This window comes from Myxine glutinosa, chromosome 9 (genome assembly GCF_964187855.1).
Source record: "Myxine glutinosa chromosome 9, kmMyxGlut1.1, whole genome shotgun sequence".
In the NCBI taxonomy this organism is placed as follows: domain Eukaryota; kingdom Metazoa; phylum Chordata; class Myxini; order Myxiniformes; family Myxinidae; genus Myxine; species Myxine glutinosa.
This window is the reverse complement of record NC_136269.1, coordinates 29,347,693-29,355,536: the sequence shown is the minus strand read 5'-3', so window position 1 is coordinate 29,355,536 and position 7,844 is coordinate 29,347,693. Positions and strand designations below refer to the sequence as shown.

At 54.3% G+C, this 7,844-nt stretch overlaps 1 non-coding gene across 1 annotated transcript; it reads left to right on the top strand.

Moving 5' to 3' along the window:
* Positions 1-4,503: 4,503 nt before the first annotated feature.
* On the top strand, positions 4,504-4,667 carry LOC137435874 (U1 spliceosomal RNA). The gene has a single exon (XR_010986168.1). It is a non-coding gene; the product is annotated as a U1 spliceosomal RNA (small nuclear RNA).
* Positions 4,668-7,844: the final 3,177 nt, after the last annotated feature.

The window sequence follows — 7,844 nt, the reverse complement described above, 5'->3', positions numbered from 1 at the left end:
AAAGCGCTGGGGGGACGTAGGACTGGGGGTCACCGTGGTGGGATGTTGGCACTGGGGCAAACCGTCGGGCGGCCTCCTGGAGGTCCGAGCGCTGGTGAGCTGCGGACCAGGGACTGGTAGCGTCGGGCACGAATTCGCCCGGGACGCGTAGCGCCTGGCCGTAGACAAGCTCGGCGGTGGATGCCCGGAGGTCTTCCTTGGGGGCCGTGCGGAGGCCCAAAAGGACCCACGGCAGCCGGTCGGCCCAACCGCCGTCTTGAAGGCCGGCCATGAGCGCGGCCTTCATGGAGCGGTGGAATCGCTCGCACAACCCGTTGGCTTGGGGGTGGTAGGCCGTAGTACGGTGGAGCTTGACCCCCAGGTTGCGGGCGACCGCGCCCCACAGCTCGGAGGTGAACTGCGGTCCGCGGTCTGACGAGATGTCCGCCGGTGCACCGAAGCGGGCGACCCAGGTGGCGAAGAAAGCCTGCGCCACGTCGGCGGTGGTGGTGGAGACGAGGGGAACGGCCTCCAGCCACCTGGTGGTCCTGTCCACCATGGTGAGCAGGTGTGTGAACCCCCGTGATGGGGGGAGGGGGCCCACCAGATCCACGTTGACGTGGTCGAAACGTCGTTCGGGCACGGTGAAAGGTCCCAGCGGGGCCTGGGTGTGTCGGTGGACCTTGGCCTGTTGGCAGGCTGTGCAGGTGTTGGTCCAATCGCGGACGTCCCGTCGAAGGCCGTGCCAGACGAATCGCGCCGACACCAGCTTCTGGGAAGCTTTCCGGCCCGGGTGGGAAAGGCCGTGGAGGGAGGCGAAGATGCGGCGTTGCCAGGTAACGGGCACGATGGGGCGAGGCTGGCCTTGGGAGACATCGCAGAGCAGGACAGTGTCCGCGAAGGGGATGTCGGCCAGGTGTAGACCGAGGAGCTCACGGTCAAACGTGCTGTATTTGAGCTCGTTCGGCCGGAGCTGCCGGCTGAAAAAAGCGAGTGGCTGCCAAACCCCGTTCACCCATTACTCATGTACGGCGCCCACCGCGTAGTCGGAGGCATCCGTGGTGAGGGCGATGGGAGCGTTGAGCACTGGGTGAGCGAGCAGTGTTGCGTCGGCGAGGGCCCGCTTTGAGCTTTGGAAGGCCGCGTCCATTGCTGCGGACCAGACGATGTCGTGCTTGGCCGGCTTGCCCCGGAGGGCTTCGTGGAGGGGCCGCATGAGTTGAGCAGCACGGGGCACGAAGCGGTGATAGAAATTCACCATTCCCAGGAATTCCTGCAGGGCCTTTATGGAGCGGGGACGCGGAAACGTGGTGATGGCCTCGACCTTGGTTGGCAGCAGCACGGCCCCGTTCTTGGTGATGTGGTGGCCTAAAAAATCAACGGCCGTCGTGCCGAAGTGGCATTTGGCCGGGTTGACGATGAGGCCGTGCTCGCTGAGGCGCCCGAACAGTGTTCGGAGGTGGAGGAGGTGCTCGGCCCGGGACGTGCTGGCGACGAGGATGTCGTCCAGGTAAACGAAGAGGAACGGCAGGTCACGCAGCACGCCGTCCATCAAGCGCTGGAACGCCTGAGCCGCGTTCTTGAGGCCAAACGGCATCCGTAGGAATTCGAATAAGCCGAACGGCATGATGATGGCCGTTTTAGGGACGTCGGCCGCCCTGACAGGTACCTGGTGATATCCCCGTATGAGATCGATTTTTGAAAAAATGACCCGTCCTGCCAGACGGGCGGAGAAGTCTTGGATTGCGGGATCGGATACCTGTCGGGGGTGGTAGCGTCGCTAAGGCGGCGGTAGTCGCCACATGTGCGCCAGCCGCCCCCTGGCTTTGGGATGATGTGTAGTGGCGAAGCCCACGCGCTATCGGAGCGCCGCACGATGCCGAGGTGTTCCAAAGCGTCGAACTCGGCTTTGGCCACGGCGAGCCTGGCTGGGTCGAGGCGGCGGGCTCTGGCGTAGACCGGCGGGCCCGTGGTTGGTATGTGGTGCTCGATCCCATGTCGTACTGCGACGGCCGAAAACGTCGGCCACGTGAGGGCCGGGAACTCCTTGAGCAGGCGAGCAAACTCGTTCGCCGCCGGGAGGGCGCATGCCAGCTCGGTCGGAGCGGAGCTGCTCAATGTGCATACCAGGGAGCTGAAGGTCTCGGCGTTGATGAGGCGACGCCGTTGGACGTCCACCAGCAGTCCGTGTGCGCAGAGGAAGTCGGCGCCTAGCAGAGCCATGGGCACGTTTGCGGTTACAAACGTCCAAGTAAAGCGTTGGCCGCCGAAGCAGAGGGTGACGTTGCGTGGGCCGAAGGTGCGGATGGCCGATCCGTTGGCCGCAACCAAAGAGGGGCCGCAAACCGCGGACTGCCTGTCCTGATCAGAGGCGGGTATGACGCTCAGTTGGGCGCCGGTGTCGCACAGGAAGCGCCGTCCGGACGCTTTGTCCGTGATGAAAAGTAAGTTGCCCATGTGGCCGGCGCTCATGGCTGGTAATGAACGCCGGCCCGGCCGTTTCCCGGCCTGCTGAAGGTGCACGGGGGTCGGCATGTCCGGGCCTTCTGTCCGAACCTGGCATGATAGTAACACCACGCTTGGTCAGGTGGAGGCCCCGGTCGTCGTGCTGGAGGTGGTCGGCTCGGCGTAGCGGCCGCCAATTGCGTCGGCAGTTCGGTCGTCGACCGTGCCGGGTGCTCGGGCGCCATGGGCGTTGCGTCGGACGGTGGTGGGCCCCAGGTCGCTGCTGCAATGCGTTGGCCTGCCACGGAGATCTTGTCGGCTTCCCTGGCGAGGGCGCGGGATCCGTGATCGTCGTGCTTGCCAGGGCGAGGCGTACCGGGCTAGGCAGCTGACGGAGGAACAGCTCCCGGAACAGGAATGCCGGAGAGTGCTCGCCGAGCAGCGAAAGCATGTAGTCCATTAGCTCGGACGGGCGCGTGTCGCCGAGCTCGGGCAGGTCGAGCAGGCGCCGTGCGCGTTCCGCCGATGGGAGGGCGAAAGCGTCGAGGAGGAGCTTTTTAATCGCGCCGTATTTGTCAGCGGCTGGCGGGCTCTCGAGGAGGCTCAGGGCTCGGGCCACGGTGGCTGAACCGAGCGCTGCTACCACATGGTGGAAGCGGGTGTCGTCGGCCGTGATGCCTCGCAGGGCGAACAGGGAGTCCACCTGGGCGAACCAAACCGCCGCGTGAGCCTCCCAGAAGGTAGGCAGTTTAAGGGCAACTGCCGTGTCCATGTCGGTAGGTCACCAATGTAGGAGCTGTGCTCCCACGTCAATCGGAAGAATGGACGCGACAAAAAGCTGGAATTCGTCCGAGTTTCTTTATTGTCACAAAACAACTCGGGTACTCTGAAAAGCCCGTTTATCGGGCAGCAATATATATACACACATTATCCCGGAGCGTTTGCCCGGGAAAGGCGAGAGGGGGCGTGGCCGGGCGTTCTGGCCGCAGCCTGGCAAGTCGAGGGCGGGCATGCCCGGGCATGCCCGGGCGTCCCGGACGCGGCCTGGCAAGTCGAGAGCGGGCGTGGCCGGGCATCCTGGACGAGCCCGGCATGGTGATCGCTCCGCGTCCTTGGTAGGTGCAAGGCGATTGTGTAAACCCAGCGGTAGCCGCTACATGATATTCATTATTTTCTCGTAAATGGAAACGACGGATTCGGGATGAATGGAAACAAAATGGCGTGCACTGATCACGTGACCAGAATTTTCCGGACACCTCATGTTGGGACCACTGATCAAAATATAACTGGATCACTGGTTTGCTGAAAAAACTGGGTGCCGGCCGCCATCTTGGTACTCACCATAACAGGAAAAACGCCCGATAAAACAAAACTCAGTTTATTTTAAAACCTGCTCTTCGTAATCACGACAACATGAAAAAGCGCTATAAAAACGAAAACAACCTGCTAATCATTCATGTTTATTCCAAGTTGTTTACTGTGGAATTTTCGGTCCGTAGGGAGTCCCAATATGGCGGCCTCGCGCCCACCAGCAAACGTACTCTCATCGGCTGGGAGTTCCCACGATGACACAGCTCAGTGGTCTGGACTGTCCACACAATCGCATTGGCAAACTCAACCAGAAAGTTCAAAACCTTTTCCTACATCGACTCGTCTTAATCATCCATCAACTATGAACACAAGGATCCATGTGCGATGGAGTAACTTCAAATAGATTATTGTTACAAGATCGCGAAAATCGCGACACAATATCATGCGTCATGCGTTGATACAGTGCTTAGCGTCATAACGTCACGGTGGCGTCATGACGTCAGGACAGCGTCATGACATTTCGGTTTCCTCGGAAGGCATCCAGTCGCAAAATCGTTTATAATCTGCTCCAACCTCAGCAGCAAAGCGAGAAATTATCCAAATAAATAAATCATAATATCGAACCTAATATTACAATTAGGATTTGTTTACAAATATCGTGCAAAATTCACCATTTAAATAGATATTCAGGGAAAAGTGTTGAATACGTCCTGGTAAAGTAAGGCGGTGCTCGCACTAGGACAAGGGAGACCGTGGGGTAAACAACTCATACTTACCTGACAGGAGAAATACCATGATCATTAAGGTGGTGTTCTCAGGGCGAGGTCCACCCATTGCACTCCGGGTGGGTTGACCCTTGCGATTTCCCCAAATGTGGGAAACTCGACTGTACAATTTGTGGTAGTGGGGGACTGCGTTCGCGCTATCCCCTGATTGTTGAACTAAAAGCAGATGATTTGTGGATGTAGCTATTAGTAAGGCAGCTTAGCGAATGGATGTGGATGTCGCTATTAGTAAGGCAGCTGAGCGAGTGGATGCAGCTATTAGTAAGGCAGCTTAGTGAGTGGATGTAGCTATTAGTAAGGCCGTTTAGCGAATGGATGTGGATGTCGCTATTAGTAAGGCAGCTGAGCGAGTGGATGCAGCTATTAGTAAGGCAGCTTAGTGAGTGGATGTAGCTATTAGTAAGGCAGCTTCGTGAGTGGATGTAGCTATTAGTAAGGCAGCTTATCGAATGGGTGTAGCTATTAGTAAGGCAGCTTAGCGAATGGATGTGGATGTAGCTATTAGTAAGGCAGCTTAGCAAGTGGATGTAGCTATTAGTAAGGCAGCATAGCAAATGGATGTAGCTATTAGTAAGGCAGCTTATCGAATGGGTGTAGCTATTAGTAAGGCAGCTTATCGAATGGGTGTAGCTATTAGTAAGGCAGCTTAGCGAATGGATGTGGATGTAGCTATTAGTAAGGCAGCTTAGCAAATGGATGTAGCTATTAGTAAGGCAGCATAGCAAATGGATGTAGCTATTAGTAAGGCAGCTTATCGAATGGGTGTAGCTATTAGTAAGGCAGCATAGCAAATGGATGTAGCTATTAGTAAGGCAGCATAGCAAATGGATGTAGCTATTAGTAAGGCCGCTTATCGAATGGGTGTAGCTATTAGTAAGGCAGCTTAGCGAATGGATGTGGATGTAGCTATTAGTAAGGCAGCTTAGCAAGTGGATGTAGCTATTAGTAAGGCAGCATAGCAAATGGATGTAGCTATTAGTAAGACAGCTTAGCAAATGGATGTAGCTATTAGTAAGCCAGCTTAGCAAATGGATGTAGCTATTAGTAAGCCAGCTTATCGAATGGATGTAGCTATTAGTGAGGCAGCTTAGTGAATGGATGTAGCTATTAGTGAGGCAGCTTAGCAAATGGATGTGGATGTAGCTTCCGGGTACACTATGTCCTGTAGTGTCAACATCAGTTTTAGATGGAATACATCGGGCACTCAACATATCCATCAAATGTAGCTCCAGCAGAAGCACTGATGACCCAGGCCAGCATGTTGTACAGGGTACTGGGATAAGATTTTTCACCGCCTCAACAGTGAAATTGCATGACGTTTGATGCCAAGGTCCCTGCATACCTTCACTTCCAGCCAATTCCCCAAGAAGCATCAGAGCAGACATTAAAATGGAATGAAGAGACACATCTGCTTTGACTGGCATTCTCAACTCTTCTGCATCACTCGGACCGGAGGTTTCTGTGCCAGTGGTGTATAGCGACAGCTATTCGGCTGCAAGACTAGTGCAAGGTATTCAATGAATACCATCTAACTGGAAGGTTTCTTCGGCAGAGAGTAGAATTTAAGTTGCGGGAATATCGCCATCAGCAACTGTTTCAGCCTGCTGGATCTGAAAATCAATGAACAAATCATGAGCTGGGCATACATGATACCTATTGATACGTTTCTGTGAAAACTACAGAAATGTATCTGTTAGGTGAGTTATCAATACAAACTGCTGCATGAACCACTGCAATATGGCAACTCCTGTACGAACCGATGCAATATGGCAACGCCTGTACGAACTGCTGGAATGTGGCAACGCCTGTACGAATCGCTGCAATATGGAAACTCCTGTACGAACCACTGCAATATGGCAACGCCTGTACGAATCACTGCAATACGGCAACACCTACGAACCGCTGCAATATGGCAATGCCTGGATGAATCACTGCAATATGGCAACACCTACAAACCGCTGCAATATGGCAACTCATGTACAAATCGCTGCAATATGGTAACACCTATGAACCGCTGCAATATGGCAACTCCTGTACAAACAGCTGCAATATGTTAACACATGTACAAATCGCTGCAGTATGGCAACACCTACGAACCACTGCAATATGGCAATGCCTATACGAAACGCTGCAATATGGCAACTCCTGCAAGAATCGCTGCAATATGGCAACACCGAGGAACCGCTGCAATATGGCAATGCCTGTAGGAATCGCTGCAATATGGCAATACCTACGAACCGCTGCAATATGGCAACTCCTGTACAAACAGCTGCAATATGTTAATACATGTACAAATCGCTGCAGTATGGCAACACCTACAAACCGCTGCAATATGGCAACTCCTGTACAAACAGCTGAAATATGGCAACTGCCGATACGAACCACTGCAATATGGCAATGCCTGTACGAATCGCTGCAATATGCAAACACCTACGAACCGCTGCAATATGGCAACTCCTGTACAAACCGCTGCAATATGGCAATGCCTGTACAAATTGCTGCAATATGGTAACACCTACGAACCGCTGAAATGTGGCAACTCCTGTATGAACCGCTGCAATATGGCACATCCTGTACGAACCGCTGCAATATGGCAATGCCTGTACGAACCGCTGCAATCTGGCAACGCCTGTACGAGCCGCTGCAACTTGGCAACTCCTGGACAAGCCGCTGCAATATGGCAACGCCTCTAAGAATCGCTGCAACATGGCAACTGCCTGTCTGGAGCACTGCAATATGGCAATGCCTGTATGAATCGCTGCAATATGGCAACACCTGGACGAACCGCTGCAATATGGCAATGCCTGTACGAATCGCTGCAATATGGCAACACCTATGAACCGCTGCAATATGGCAACTCCTGTGCAAACTGCTGCAATATGGCAATGCCTGTACAAATTGCACCGATGAACCGCTGCAATATAGCAACTCCTGGACGAACCGCTGCAATATGGCAACTCCTGGAAGAACCGCAGCAATATGGCAACGCCTGTACGAGCCGCTGCAACTTGGCAACTCCTGGATGAACCGCTGCAATATGGCAACGCCTGTACGAATCGCTGCAATATGGAAACTCCTGTACGAATCGCTGCAACTTGGCAACTCCTGGATGAACCGCTGCAATATGGCAACGCCTCTACAAATCGCTGCAACATGGCAACTGCCTGTACGGACCACTGCAATATGGCAATGCCTGTGTGAATCGCTGCAATATGACAACACCTACGAACCGCTGCAATATGGCAACTCCTGTACAAACAGCTGCAATATGGCAACTCCTTTTTTTTTTTTGTATACTGAATCGAGGCTCGTGAAAGAGCTAAC